The sequence below is a fragment of the Canis aureus genome, chromosome X (assembly GCF_053574225.1).
Source record: "Canis aureus isolate CA01 chromosome X, VMU_Caureus_v.1.0, whole genome shotgun sequence".
In the NCBI taxonomy this organism is placed as follows: Eukaryota; Metazoa; Chordata; class Mammalia; order Carnivora; family Canidae; genus Canis; species Canis aureus.
In genome coordinates this window covers 91,086,841-91,102,292 of record NC_135649.1, presented here as the reverse complement: position 1 = coordinate 91,102,292, position 15,452 = coordinate 91,086,841, and the positions used below count along the sequence as shown (strand labels likewise).

General features: G+C 37.2%; 1 protein-coding gene across 2 annotated transcripts in view; it reads left to right on the top strand.

Moving 5' to 3' along the window:
• The window catches only part of TSPAN7 (tetraspanin 7), a 128,217-nt gene that overhangs the window by 1,795 nt on the left and 110,970 nt on the right, over positions 1–15,452 (top strand). The window lies entirely within an intron of this gene.

Here is a 15,452-nt window from a genome sequence, read left to right as displayed (position 1 = left end):
GCCATTCCTGGGAACTGGTTTAGTTTTTTTTTTTTTTTTAATTCCTTAAATCTCTGTGTTTGGCACTTTAGTATTTACTTGACTTCCTATTTGTTACTGGAGTAAATCATATGGGTGATTATTTTTAGCGTCCTGAAAAATTAGATTTACAGTATATATGGAGTGTTGTTCTTCCAGCATCACTGCAGGCTGGTGAAGAAGGGAGTCCTCTAGACTGAGGCTTTTCATCTGATCTCTTTAACTCTGCTTGCTTACTTCCCACCCCCACCCCGTGTATATAATTACTTAATGCCCTCTAATACATCATAAACAAGCACTGCATTTTATGTCGTCTGAAGTTCGTGATGCATGTGTTTAAAGTTTTTTTTTATAATCTTAAAATTTTACCTGGATCATTTTCAGTAGTTTAAATAGCATTCAGTTAATCATTTCACAACGAAAAGAATGAGATCTCTCCAGATTTGAGAATATTTTAAATATGACATCCTCATTAATAAAATGTTGTCCAAATGCCCTGTTTCCCACGGTACTTTAAATGCTGGTTGCTTTTTTTAACAGCTTTATTAAAATATAACTCACGTGCTATATAATTCACCCTTTTAATAATGTACAATTCAGTGGTTTTTGGTGTATTCACAGATAGCTGCAACCATCACCCCAGTCAATTTTAGGACCTTTTCATTACCTGAAAAAGAAACTCCATACCATTTAGTTATCATTCTCCCACCTTCCCTCTCCAAGCAATCACTAGTCTAACTTCTGTCTCTGTACATTTCCCTATTCTGGACATTTCATATAAATCATATAGTATGTGGTTTTTTGTGAATGCTCTCTTCAACTTGATGTAATATTTTCAGGATTCCTCCATGTTCCTTCTTTTTATCTCCTAATAAAACTGTTTGTTGTATGACTAGATCACATTTCGTTCATCCATTTGTCCATTGATAGGCATTGGGGTTGTTTGTACTTTTGGATATTGTTAATAACCCTACTGTAAACATCCACGTACAGATGTTTGTATGAACATCTATTTTCAATTCTCTTTGCTGGGAATTGCTGGGTCATATCATAACTCTATGCTTAATTGTTTGAGGACCTGCCATACTGTTTTCCCCTCAGCAGTGTATGAGGGTTCTGATTTCTTTTCATCTTCACCAACATTTGTCATTATCTGACTTTGTGATTCTAGCCATCCTCATAGGTATCTCATTGTGGTTTTGAGTTGAATTTCCCTGATGAGTAATGATGTCAAGCATCTTTTTATGTGCTTCTTGGTCATTTGTATATCTTTCTGGAAGAAATGTCTATTCATATCCTTTGTCCATTTTTTATTTGGGTTATTTATCATTGAGTCACAAATCTACTTTATATATTATTGATTCTAGGCTCTTATTGGATATATCATTTGTAAATATTTCTTCTATACTGTGTGTTGTTGCCCTTTCACTTTCTTGATGGTGTCCTTTGAAGTACAAAGTTTATTTTGATAAAGTCCAGTTTACCGATTTTTCTTTTGTTGCTTGTGTTTTTGGTGTCCTATCTAGGAATCTTTTGCCAAATCCATGATCATGAAGAAAATGCTGTTTATTAGAATGATTTATCAATTCAGCAAATACAGTTGAGAAATTTTATCTTTTTCTAGAACCCAGAACTATGTCTGGCACATAGTAGGTACTCCAATATCTGTCAAAACTTCTGGGGTTAGATTAGGTAATTAACAAAAATGTTCTTTAAATTGGTGTTCTTGGGGGGAATCCCTGGGTGGCTCAGCAGTATAGTGCCACCTTCAGCCCAGGGCGTGATCCTGGAGTCCCGGGATCAAGTCCCACATCGGGCTCCCTGCATGGAGCCTGCTTCTCCCTCTGCCTGTGTCTCTGCCTCTCTCTCTCTCTCTCTGTGTCTCTCATGAATAAATAAATAAAATCTTTTAAAAAATAAAATAAATTTGTGTTCTTTTAAATGGAATATGGTGGGAATATTAGGCAGAATTGTTTGCTTTGTGTTTTTTGTAAATTGTTTTAATAAGACTACCTCTCATCTCTTGCTTCAGTTTAGACTTAGGACGAGAAGACGTTTGACTTTAAAATGGTGGTAGACCAGTAGCATCAAGAGGTAGATGTAACTGAGTGTTTACTAAAGCAGAAGTCTAATGCTATGGAAGAGATCTTTGTTTTATCTGGCTCCTCTTCTGTCTACAATCACTCTCCCCTTCTGAGGTGTTCCTCTAAAGCAATGCTTCTCAACAGGAGACATTATTGTCCACCCATCCCTTGACATTTGGCGATGTCTGGCGACCTTTTAGGTCACAGCTGGGGATGGAGCAATATTGGCATCTAGGGGATAGAGGCCACAGGTGCTGCTAAACATCCTATAAAGCACAGGACAGGCCCTCGCAGCAAAGAATTATTTGGCTCAAAATGTTAACAGTCCTTACAACCTCTATACTATCAGATTTACATAGCAGTAAGTCCTATGAAGAGAAAGAGAGTCTTTTGCAAAACTGTGTTACTGATGTTTGGAACCACCATGCCAGAGCATGCTCAACACAATCCCAAGTGAGAAGTAAAACAATCTCTACGGTGTACTGTAATCATTTTGAGGGGATAAAAGGTAGGTATTTCTCTATATACTAGTGTCTAAATGGCTAAGATGATTTGTCTTCCAGTAAATGACTTCACCTGAATGCTAGGTAAATGGATCCTTTTATTTTCCCTGATTTGTATGTTTCATTTTCAGATTTATAGAAGAGGAAGAAAAAACACATCTAGGAGTAAGTTATTCTGTGCTTCAAAGACTAGCAAACCGTTTCTGGCACATAATAGGTTACCCAGGAAGTATTTACTTAATGAATGAATAAATGAAATTTTATTGACTACTCTTGGGCTCATTTATTTCAATTTACCTTAATTGAGAGGCTTTCTAAAAACACTGCTTGTTCCAGTCTACCTGCCGTGATTTAAATGTGTTCCTGACATTGATGTATACAAACATGGGATATAGAGGACTTTATAAAGAACTGCTTATCCTAATGGTAGTTCAGTTACCATGTATAAAAATATAGTAAAAGATCATAAAAGATCAACTAGTTTGCCAGACATTTTAGTACCTAAAATTTTAATTGGAATTTAACGTTTTAAACTTGAATCAAAAAAGATATCTATTTTGTCCTAATACAAAGCAAAATATCTCTTCATGACAGATATAATTTCAACAAAAAGCAGGATACTTTATAAATATACCACTTTTTAGGTAAATTCAGTTTTGATATGTAATTTTTAATGTGTTTTAGACACTCATGTGAGTTATTAATCCACATCGAAAACCACTAAATAATATATGAAGAGAAATATCCTTCACTTCATTCCAGCATATACTGGATTTGATTTCTTCTTTGAATATCCAATGACCTGATTAGCTTATCAATAGTGCTATCAAATTCTCTTAGGGCAAAATATGAGTGATTCTTTTTTTTTTTTCATTTGGTAAGCATCACTAACCTTTCTGGAGGAGGATTTAAGAGAATAATGGTTAAAATGTTTTTCTTTTTTCATTTGTCATTCATAAAGTTTAGGTCCTTGGGTTAAATAGAGGAGAAAAATATCTTAGCATTCCCCAGTGTTTTACAAAGTGTTGGAATCTTGGCACATACTAAAGTTTATACTTACTATTTTGCATATCAATGTAATTCAATAAACATTCATTAAATGGCTTTTATATGCCAGGTAGCTCAATAGAATGTTTACCAACTTTTGCCAACTCCTGCTTTTAGCATCTTACCTTCATTTTATTTTTTAGTTTTTAGTTTTTATTTTTATTTTTTTAAAACTTTTTAAAAAATTTTTATTTATTTATGAGAGAGAGAGAGAGAGAGAGAGAGGAACAGGCAGAGACAGAGACATAGGCAGAGGGAGAAGCAGGCTCCATGCACCGGGAGCCCGACGTGGGATTCGATCCCGGGTCTCCAGGATCATGCCCTGGGCCAAAGACAGGCGCTAAACCGCTGCGCCACCCAGGGATCCCTACCTTCATTTTAAAGTAATGTACTTGTTCTACTACTTCTCAGCTTTCTGGTATTAGGTGTTATATATTGTCTTCCCACTAGGGAAGATGAAGATTCAGCTCTCCCACTCCTTTCTCTCACACTCACGTCCTTTCTATATTGGGGTATATAGAATATATATGTATATACCAATATATCATTTATCCTTATCATATATCATTCCAGTTAGGGCACTAGTCAGTGATTACATTAATGTGACCAGGTAAGCCTATGCACAGCTGAACCATTTAGTATGTGTATTATGAATACTTGCACAGCCTTTTGTTTTCCCTGTAGTTAAAAATTGCCCTGTTTTATATCTTTTGCTTGCTACTTTTCCATGTTTGCCCCCTAATTTATCCCCATACTCTCCCCAAGAGCTGGGTATCTTCACTCAGTAGTTCAAACACTTCATGAATCCTATCAGTTCCAATTGGAGACATTTCTCCTAGAGCATTCTGACCTTCAATCTGGGCTAGTGTTCTCTGGGCCTTTGAAAGAGCCAACATCATGTTAATCTCCCTTTATTATCATCCTGGAGAATCCAGTCTCCTTTTATGTTTGATCCTCAGTTTCCTATATGTCCTATTTTTTTTTCTTCCTTGATTTGTTCTTTCCTTTTGGTGGAGCAAATCTTCTAGTAATGTTCTGGAAAAGGATGCATGGGAAGTTAATATTTTGAGGTCTTGAAGGTGTGAAAATCTTATTTTGCTCTTGCACTTAATTTGATAGTTTGGCTGAGTATAGAATTCTAGTTTGTAAATCATTTACCCTCAGGATGTTGTTGTCTCCTCCCCTCCTCCCAGTGTTCTTGGTCTTATTACTGTTGAAAAATCACATGATATTCTCATTCTTCTTAAATTCTCCTTTTTCTTCTCTGAAACCTTTTGGAAACTCTTGCTGTTGGTACTCTGAAGTTTCACCAGAATATGTCTTGTTGTATGTTTATTTTCATTTATTTCCTGTAGATCCTTTCAATCTGGCAACTGAGGTCCTTTAGTTTGGGGAAATTTTCTTGAATTGTTTTGAATCCTTTCATTCTCCCTATTCTCTCTTTCAAAGCTGTACCTTTTAGATTCTCTAATTTTATTTCCTAGTTTTTACCTCTCCAACTTTTATTTAAGATTTTATTTTTAAGTCATCTCTACACCCAACATAGGGCCTGAACTCATGACCCCAAGATCAAGAGTCAAATGCTCCACCAACTGAGCCAGCCAGGCACCCCTACCTCTTCATCTTTTTGACTCTACTCTATGGAACATCTCTCCCACTTGATTTTGCCTGCTATTGTATTTGTCATTTGTTTTATATGTTGATTTCTAGAGCTCTTTTCTGAGATCTGAATATTCCTTTCCCTAGCATCTTGTTTCAAAAATGTAATCTCTTTTTATAACCCCTCTGGCAATATTAATGATTTTTTTAAGTTTGCTTCTTCCATATAGTTTTCTTCAAATTTCTCTGTTTTCTGGCATATTACAGACTTCCAGTTTCTGGTAAACTTTTGCTCTTTGTTCTGTACATGTTTAAGAGTAGAGCACTAAAAAGCTTTATCGAAAGCTCCTAGTATATGAAGTGGGAGTTTGTTGATTGATGGGTGATTTGACTGGACTATTGAGTTTTGGAACCAAGATCAATATCTTTAGTTCTTTTTCTTTGATCTGGTCAGATTTCCTACGGAAGCATCTTCTAAGCCTCTCTGAATGAAAAAGTTTAGGAATTTGGATGTCTTCACATGCAGTATGTAAACCTTTGTTAAGTCCCTATTTGAAATATAGAATCTATGTCCACTGTGCTTTTGTTTCTCAGTTCAGAGACCATCTTTTTCACCCTTCCTAGAAAATAAATCTAAGCCTATGCTGGAATGAGGAAAGGCCAGAGACAGAAGTTGGAGGGGATCTAATTACTTTTCAAAAAGATTTTTTTTTTTACCAGATCTTCCTTATTTTAGCCCCTTTTCATCCCCAGTTCTAGGTGTGCATGAAGCTGCCTTTTAGGTGTGCTTGTGTGCAAATATTTTGTTCTTGGATTTTCTCATAGCTGCCAGCTGTGAGAAATATCTGTCTTTTTCTCAGCTTCCAAAATGTCATTGCATTTGTCTTGTCTTCCATTCTCTTTGTTATTGTGGGTTTTAAAAATCCTCTTAGTGTCATTTCAGTGGAGTTTTGGGAGATAGCCAAGGTAAATGGATGTGTTCAATCCATCATCTTTAACTGAAAGTCCTTTATATTTGTATCTCTTCATTGCATGGTACTAATTAAATACATAGTTGTTTGTGAGTGATTGACTAGAGCATCTAAAAAGGCAATGGTTGGGCTGTTCTAGTAGATATTGGTATCTACTTTTCAATTTTTAAAAAGCTTTTGGGGGCACCCAGGTGGCTCATTTGGTTAAGTGTCTGCCCTTGGCTCAGGTCAATCCTGGAGTCGTAGGATTGAGCCCCTTATCAGGCTCCTTGTCAGTAGGGAGTCTGCTGCTCCCTCTCCCTCTGCCCCCCCCCCCCCACTCATGCTTGTTCTCTCTCTCTCAAATGAATAAAATCTTTTAAAAAAGAAATAAAAAGCTTTTGAATGTCAAGGGGAGTATTCTAGGTTGGAACAGGCTTACCAAGGCACAGCCTCTTTAAGGTCACATGGCTATCAGGGACTAGAGTTGGATAAATGAGAATGAAGCTCTGAAAGTTGTTGCTACTTTTTCTGCTCTCCTAATTTCTTCCCACCAGGTGAAGGCCCATGTGCCTTCTGACCTAATTCAGACCTTGCTGTATTAATCTAATGTGGAAGCAGCAGAGTTCAAAGTATGATTTTAAATGGGTTATTGCTCTGCTGTTTTTCTGTTACTACAATGATAACCCTTCGTGTTTATTATAGGACTCATACATTATAATCTTAAGAGTCTTTTCTTAATCAACTTTACTTCCCATATGTAATATGTAGTTAGGATATGTGCACTACCTTTTATAGCATTTGGGGAACATTAAGTCTTTTCCACCTAGTAGTTGCTTAGAAACTAGCTGAATTTTTGTCCAATTAGAACGAAATACTTTCCTCAATTTTAATTATAGCTGGAGTTCTTGATTTGACCCTACCATGAGCTACATTACTTATGATTCATCGACTGTTCAGCATTATATACTGTTTTAAGCAAGCACCTCAGAAGGTGCTGAGAATTGAAAGTCATATCTGACTGCGTTTCTTTGTTTAAATGTATTAAATCCTTGACATGGGTGACTAATGCACTGCTAAACCAATTTGAAGCACACTGTAAAAATATATTCTTATGTCTTTTCCTCCTTTGTTCCCATTACAGCAGCTTCTGATTTGGGTTATCTCCTCATGGCAAGAAGGTCATTGGATTACTACTCTTAAATTTCCTTTTTTGGGGGTGCATGGATGGCACAGTCAGTTAAGTGTCTGACTTTTGGTTTTGGCTCAAGTTGCGATCTCAGGGTCGTGAGATCAAGCTCTATGTCAGGCTTCTCGCTCGGCACGGAGTCTGCTTAAGACTTTAACCCCACCTCTAAAATAAACTTAAAAAAATTTTTTTTTGGTTATTATCCCCCTTGCCATGACAGAAGGCTTTTCATTATTGGCTCAATATTTTTGGCCTCTTTTGTATAAAGCCCCAATATTCAAGTGGCTTGAAAGAAAAGGATGTAGGGGGAAAAATAGGAGAGGGGTTTTCTTTGTTTTCTATTTGATCAGTTGAACATGAAAACATGTTAGTTTGGTGGTATAACTAAGGATCATAGTTCCTTTGTGGAAGATTTTCTTTAGTGCTTTCTGTAAGCCCATTAGGTCATTTTCATAATCTGTTTCAGAAATTACAGGTGTCTTTTACTAGTAGATGGGGTGGGTCAGGTACAGATACTAATTGAGCAGTCTAGATAAGTGATTCTCAACCCTGTGTGCCCATTAGAATTGCCTAAGGAAACCTAAAATATATGCTTAGGCTCCACCCTAAGAGATTCTGATTCATTTGGCCTGGAATTGGGTACCAGTATTTCTTTTAAATTATCTCCCAGGTGATTCAAGTAGGATGGAGAACCATTGATTCTAAGAGAACTCAATATATAATAGCAGGCCTGGTTCATCTTTAGTCTCCTGGATCTGGAGATTGCTAGGGAATATCTAGCTATTGAATATTTAGTGTTGGCTTATTGATTTGTTCTCCTTTGCTCCAAAGTCTGAAGCTAGGTTTCCAGTGTCTCAGTAAATCAAAGTGTCCTTGTCACTCTTAGGAGACCTTGCTAGTCCTTTCTAACTATAGGCATGCTCATCAGAGTCACTAAGGGACTTTTAAAACATGTGTGGTCCTATCTCCTGAAGTTTTAATTGATCTGGATAGCAACCTGGGTATGTATTTTTTAAAACCATTCACAAGATGATTCTGATTCCTGGGGTGTAATTCTGTGGTCCATGATGCAGTTTGCTATGAATAAATTCTTACAATATTAATGCTTTCCTGTGATGTGATCTGTGGTACCATAAAGCTAGTTTGAGAAGATTCCACAAGCAAGAGGTAGCCCATCTAGTATTTTTCTTACCCACTGAACTGGTGTTTGGCAAGGGTCTCCCAACTGCACTCTTGGAGTCTGGAGTAGTTTCTTTTCCTCAGGGTGACTCTTTCTGTTCACAGTTGCACTTAGACATTAAGAAGAGTCCTGACTTGCCCTCTGTCAAAAGATGAGACTATTATCCAATATATAAAACAAAAAGCAAAGTAGGAGAGAGAAGTTTATAAGCAGAGTTCTAACCTTTTTGAGGAGTGTGGTCATGTTTAGGGGTTGCTTTGGTTACAGAGGCATGAGTGATTGACCTTCGCCTTAGAACCGTTTGGATGATGAGGCTGTTGTTGATTGACTGTGAAAAGTGTGTTGACTGCAGTGCATCTACTGCTGCTTGGTTGACCTTGAATTGTGTGAGACTGTCATTATAATTGGCTTTCAGAAGTATGTTCCCTGAAGCAAGTTGAGTTGTCATTGATAATTAGAGTGAGGTGAATTGCCATTGATCAAATAGGTTTAAAAGTGGGTGCTGGTGGTCACCAGTTGCCGTGCCTATTGAATAATTAATTTTCCTTTCCTTAGAAGTATAGACTTTAGTCTTGCCTCAGACTACCAATTCTTTCTTCTTAGTGAAATGAAGTTACTTCTGCACTTTAGGTCCCATTCTCCAAACATCATCATGGTGATATATAGAATTCCTGAGTCAGTTAATTATTCTAATCATTCCACAAAGATTATTTGAGAATTTATGATTTCCAAAGATTGTTTCAGGACTTCCCAAAGGCAGACCCTATTGCATTGAAAAGGGACCTAGGGGTGCCTGGTAGCTCAGTTGGTTGAGTGTCTGCCTTCAGCTTGGGTCATGATCCCGGGATTCTTGGATGGAGCCCCTGCATTGGGCTCCCTGCTCAGTGGGGAGTCTGCTTCTCCCTCTGCCCTTCCCCCCCACTTGTTCACATGCACACTCTCTCTCTCTTTCAAATAAATTTTTAAAAAATGAAAAGGAACCTAAAGCTTGATAATATGAGTTCGGGTGGTAAATGTTACCTGCATATCCTCATCACTACTTATGCTCATTCTCTATTTCTGATGAAACTTTTGAGGATTTCTCAATTTCTGTTTCATATTTTAAACTGTATCAGTCACTTGGTATCCTTTTAACTATTACCTTTTACTGTAGGGGATTAAAAATCAGTCCCATGTGAAGTCTTGATTTGGACATTTACTGTATAACCTTAGGCAAGTCACATAAGTGTTTCTGAGCCTGAGTTCCCTCTTCAGAATTGAGATCAGTACTTACCCACCGTAGTCAGGTGTTTGAAAGTTAAATGACATTCAAGTACTTTGTAAAGTGGGACACATACATTTTTTGGCAACATATTTCCTTATGGTATAGAGTGTTGCTTTTTTCTTCATATCTTGCACATGGGAGATAGTACGTCTGTTTTTTAAATGAGTAAATTGATCAGAACACTCCATATCCTGAAAATCAAGGATTGTTAATTTTTTGGATTTTATATTGCTACGAAAAAGAGTTGAGATTGCAAAAGAGTTTGAATAGGAACCAAAGATAGGAGTTTAGCTCTGTCATTGAGATATAAGTATTCTTATGTAAGATAAATAAATATAAATATGTCACTTAAAATTAAATAAAGTATTGGTGATTTATTATTTTTTAATAAACTTTTAATTTTAGAACAGTTTTAAAATTACAGAAAAATTGTGGAGATAGTATAAAGTTTGCATATACCATATAACCAGTTTTTCTTATTCTTAACATCTTATATTAGTATGGTACATTTGTTACAGTTAATGAACCAGGATGGATGCATTATTAACTAAAGTTCATACTTCATTCACATTTTCTGAGTTTTTACCTAATATCCAATTTAGGCTACCATATTACATTTAGTAGTCATGTCTCCTTAGACTTCTTTTGGCTATGACAGTTTCTCAGACTTTCCTTGTTTTGATGACTTTGACAATTTTTGAAGAGTAGGGACCATATACTTTGTACAATGGCTCTCAGTTGCAATTTGTCTGATTTTTTTTCCTCGTGGTTACTGGGGTTATGTGTTTTGAGAAAGAAGACTACAGAGGTTAAGTACTATTTTCATTATATCATATGAAGGGTGCATACTATCAAGATGACTTATTGCTATTGCTATTGACCTTGATTACCTGGCTGGGATATCTAGTTTATTAGGTTTCTCACTGTAAAGTTACTCTCTTTCCCCTTTCCATACTGTATTCTTTGAAAGAAAGCCACCATGCCTAGCTCACATTTAAGGAGTGGGGAGTTATGTACCACTTCCTTGAGAGTAGAGTATCAGTCATTACTCTTATTAACAGAGATTATTTTCATTAAATAAACTTTAAAATCAACAGTAAATGTTTTTTCAAAAAATAGTAAAATATTAACAGTTTGAGTCAGTTGGGAACTACACAAGGATTCTTGCTTATCATGATTATTTATCATTTTGGCTTATCTAGCTAATGTAATAAAACAAAAAACCCTTAATGTTGGATCTTTTCATGGGTGCAGTTGTTGTATACAAACCCAATAGATTCTAGTGAAAAAAACGACTACTAAGAGAATTTGGCAAAGACAATGAAATGCCGGGACACCTGCACCCCGATGTTTATAGCAGCAATGTCCACAATAGCCAAACTGTGGAAGGAGCCTCGGTGTCCACCGAAAGATGAATGGATAAAGAAGATGTGGTTTATGTATACAATGGAATATTACTCAGCCATTAGAAATGACAAATATCCACCATTTGCTTCAACGTGGATGGAACTGGAGGGTATTATGCTGAGTGAAGTAAGTCAATCAATCAGAGAAGGACAAACAGTGTATGTTCTCATTCATTTGGGGAATATAAATAATAATGAAAGGGAATATAAGGGAAGGGAGAAGAAATGTGTGGGAAATATCAGAAAGGGAGACAGAACATAAAGACTCCTAACTCTGGGAAACAAACTAGGGGTGGTGGAAAGGGAGGAGGGCGGGGGGTGGGGGTGAATGGGTGACGGGCACTGAGGGGGGCACTTGACGGGATGAGCACTGGGTGTTATTTTGTATGTTGGTAAATTGAACACCAATAAAAAATAAATTTATTATAAAAAAAAGAAACTAAAGAATCAAAAAAAAGAATTTGGCAAAGAGGTTGGATATAAGATAAAAATACAAAAATGACTTGCTTTTCATTATTTTAGCATAAGTCTTAGAAAAGGAGAGGGAGGGAAAATTCTAGTCTCAGTAGCAACAGATATTGTAACTACTTTAGAATAAAGCTAACAAGAAAGGGAAGGCTCTTAGATAAAGAAAACTAAAGTTTTATTGAAGGTCATAAATAAGATCCAAACAGATTAAAGGACACTGTGTTCTTGAGTAAGGAGATTTAATATCATAAAAATACCAGTTTTCTGAAAATGTCTTTAGTGCCATTCCAATAGAATTCCAACAGGACTTTTTTGAGGGATAGAGATGATAAGATAATAATGTTTCTATAGAAGAACAAGTGCCTGAAAACTCCAGAGAAATTGGGGTAAAAGAAGTATGTAAAAAAAATTAAATTTAAAAAATTTAAAAAAAGGAAGTATGTGCCTTACCAGTTATAAGAATATACTCTTGTGACAGACTATAAGACGGCTGCCATGATTCCCACTTCCTGATATTTATGCCCTTGTGTAACTTCTTTGGCTTGGGTCTGAGCAAGACCTGTGACTTGCTCTTAATAGAATACAACAGAGGTGTTCAGATATATGTGAATACATGTTAACGATTACATTAGATAAAACTATAATGTCTATCTTCCTGAGAGACTCTTTCCCTGGCTGGCTTTGAAGAAGTAAGCTTCCATATTGCGATCTGCCCTATGGAGAGGGCCACATGGCAAGGAACTTAGGGCAGCTCTGGCCAACAGCCAGCAAGAAACTGAGGCCCCTAGTTTGGCAGCCTGCAAGCAACAGAATGATGCCAACAATCAACTGATCTTGGAAGCAGATCCTTCCCCATTTAGGCCTCAGATGAAACTGCAGCCACCTGATACCTTGATTGAAGCTTTGTGAGACTCTGAAACAGAAGACTCAGTTAAGCTGTGCCCAGACTCCTGACACTGCAAAAACAGTGAGGTAATAATTGTATGATGTTTTATGCCTCTACATTTGTGATAATACATAACGAATACAGCTATAAAGTCACTGATTCAGTATCATATTGGCTTAGAAACAAATAGGTCAGCAGAACAACAGAGAATCCAGAAATAAATTCTAGAGTATATGGTTTACTATATGAAAAAACATTCATTTTAGTGAGAGAAAGCTAGGTTTAAATGCTGCTACTGGATATATGGGAGAAAATAAAATTGGAGCCCTTACTTAAATAATATTAAAACTTCTAATTGGTTTAAATGCGTAAATATAAAGCCAAAACAAAATCTTGTAAGAAAATATAGAGATTATACACATGACATGAGTCAGAGAGACTGCCTTAACCTAGCTGAAGACTCAGAAGCAATTGAAAAATAATTGTATTTACTTTTTTTTTAATTGTATTTACTTATAAAAAATTTTAAATTACATGGTGAAAGGTACAATAAAGTCAATTAAATAGTTGTGGTGAGATAAGGAGCCTAGTGGAGGCCATTAACGAATATACTGTTTTCTTCATTTAAAAAAGTCCTGTTAGGGATCCCTGGGTGGCGCAGCGGTTTGGCGCCTGCCTTTGGCCCAGGGCGCGATCCTGGAGACCCGGGATCGAATCCCACGTCGGGCTCCCGGTGCATGGAGCCTGCTTCTCCCTCTGCCTATGTCTCTGCCTCTCTCTCTCTCTCTGTGTGTGACTATCATAAATAAATAAAAAATTTAAAAAAAAAAAAAAATTTAAAAAAGTCCTGTTATAGGGGCACCTGGGTGGCTCAGCGGTTGAGCGTCTACCTTTGGCTCAAGTTGCAATCCTGGGGTCCTGGGATCAAGTCCCACACCAGGCACCCCACAGGGAGCCTGCTTTCCTTCTCCCTATGTCTCTGCCTCTGTCTCTGTGTCTGTCATGAATAAATAAAATCTTTAAGAAAAAAAGTCCTGTTACAAAAAAAAAATCTATTTACATTCTGATGCAAGCTTCTTCTCATTTTGAACTGATAACAGTGTGCTGATCGATGCTGGCCCACTGACCACACTTTGGGAACCACTGCTCTAAGAAAAGGGTCAGCAAACCATTTCTATAAAGGAGCAAATAATAAATATTTTAGGCTTTATGGGCCCTATGGTTCCAGTTGCAACTGCTCTGCCTTGCCATCGTCATGTGAAATCAGCATAGACAAATGTAAATAAAGAAGCAAAGCTATATTCAAATAAAAATTTATTTACAAAAAGAGGTGGGCATCCAGGTTTGACCCATGGGCTATGATTTTCTGACTCCTGCTCTAGGGGATACCAATATAAGGAAGAAATAATCCTTAGCTTCATATATTTAAAGTTTAAATGGGCATATAGGAGTGGCAATGAAGCAAGCCTCCCAATTTTGGGCTTGAAAGAGCTAGTCATGCACTATCCAATAAAGCAGCCACTTCAGATGTGGATAGTCCAAATTGAGATGTGCTCCAAGTATAAAATACATAGGTGTTGAAGATTCAATATGAAAAAAAATCTTCAATTTTTATATTACATGTTGAAATGATAGTATTTTGGACATAGTTAAAGCATTATTAACATTTCACCTGTTTCTGTTTAATTTCAGTGTGGCTACTAGGAAATTTAAATATGCAGTTCATCAATAGATCTCTATTGGATAGCACTGGACTAGAAGTACTAGAAGTTTAAATTAAGTGCTATGGGGCCAAGAGAGAGAGCTCTGCTAGCTGGGGAATTTGGGAAAGTCACATGGACAGAATCTACCTTGGAGAATGATGGGATTTTGACAAGTAGTTCTCTGGGAGGATCATGAGGCTATTAGATGAAGTAGCATAAGTAGAGGTTTGTAGAAAGCAGAGTGGTTTCTGTGTTTGGGACAGGAGTGAGTTTAGCTATAAGAGACAAAACATGGTGCATCTAGGTAAGTAGGTATAGGCCTTATTGTGGGTTGACTGTGTAGATTAGAGTTTTGGAACTATTTTTGTTGGTGGGAGTGGGAGGACTAGACCACATTTTCAATCAGGGAGTGGTAGCTTTGGAAGCTGTTTATAGGTCTAATCTAGACATTGTAAGTTAGTTGGGTTGGAATTAAAGAGGCAAGAAGTGGTGAAACCTGGTTAACTAGGAGAGCATAAAGGTATTCTGTAGGGTAACAATGAGAGTGAAGAACAGAGGACAATGGACAACCACTATATGAAGTGGCAAGGATATTTTTGAATGAGTGAGAACCCCAGTGTTATGTGCTTGCAAAACCTGGATGATGCTGATGCCCTCATGGAAATGCAGACCTTAGAAGTTGGTTTGAGGTTAATATGTGCTCCATTTTCCATGTGTTTCGTTGGAGACACCAGTAGATTTAAGAAATAGGCCAGCTCTCAGAAGGTTGCTCACTTGTGTTCTTTGCTAACAAAAGTGGCCCTGTGCACTTCTTTACATTTGGGCATCTCTGTACTTCCTGACCCTTCCCACTGTCCACCATGAGCACAGTGAATTGACCAGGAAAAAGGATCTGACCTTTGGTTATTGGCTTGTTGGTTGGTCAGTGGAACTTAAGATGATTAAGCTTGTGAGATCTGGATGGAGCGAGTTCTTTTGGAAACACTCGAACTCAAGATCCAAAGAGACATGGCTGTTGTAGGGACAGAAGGAGAGAGAAACAGGGGCAAGTAGCAGAGAAAGGAAAAACTTCACTGAATGGGCCCGGTGAACCAACTCCTGGCCACTAGGCTCTGCAGGCTCCTGAGTAGCTCTCTAGCAGCCCATACTTTTCCC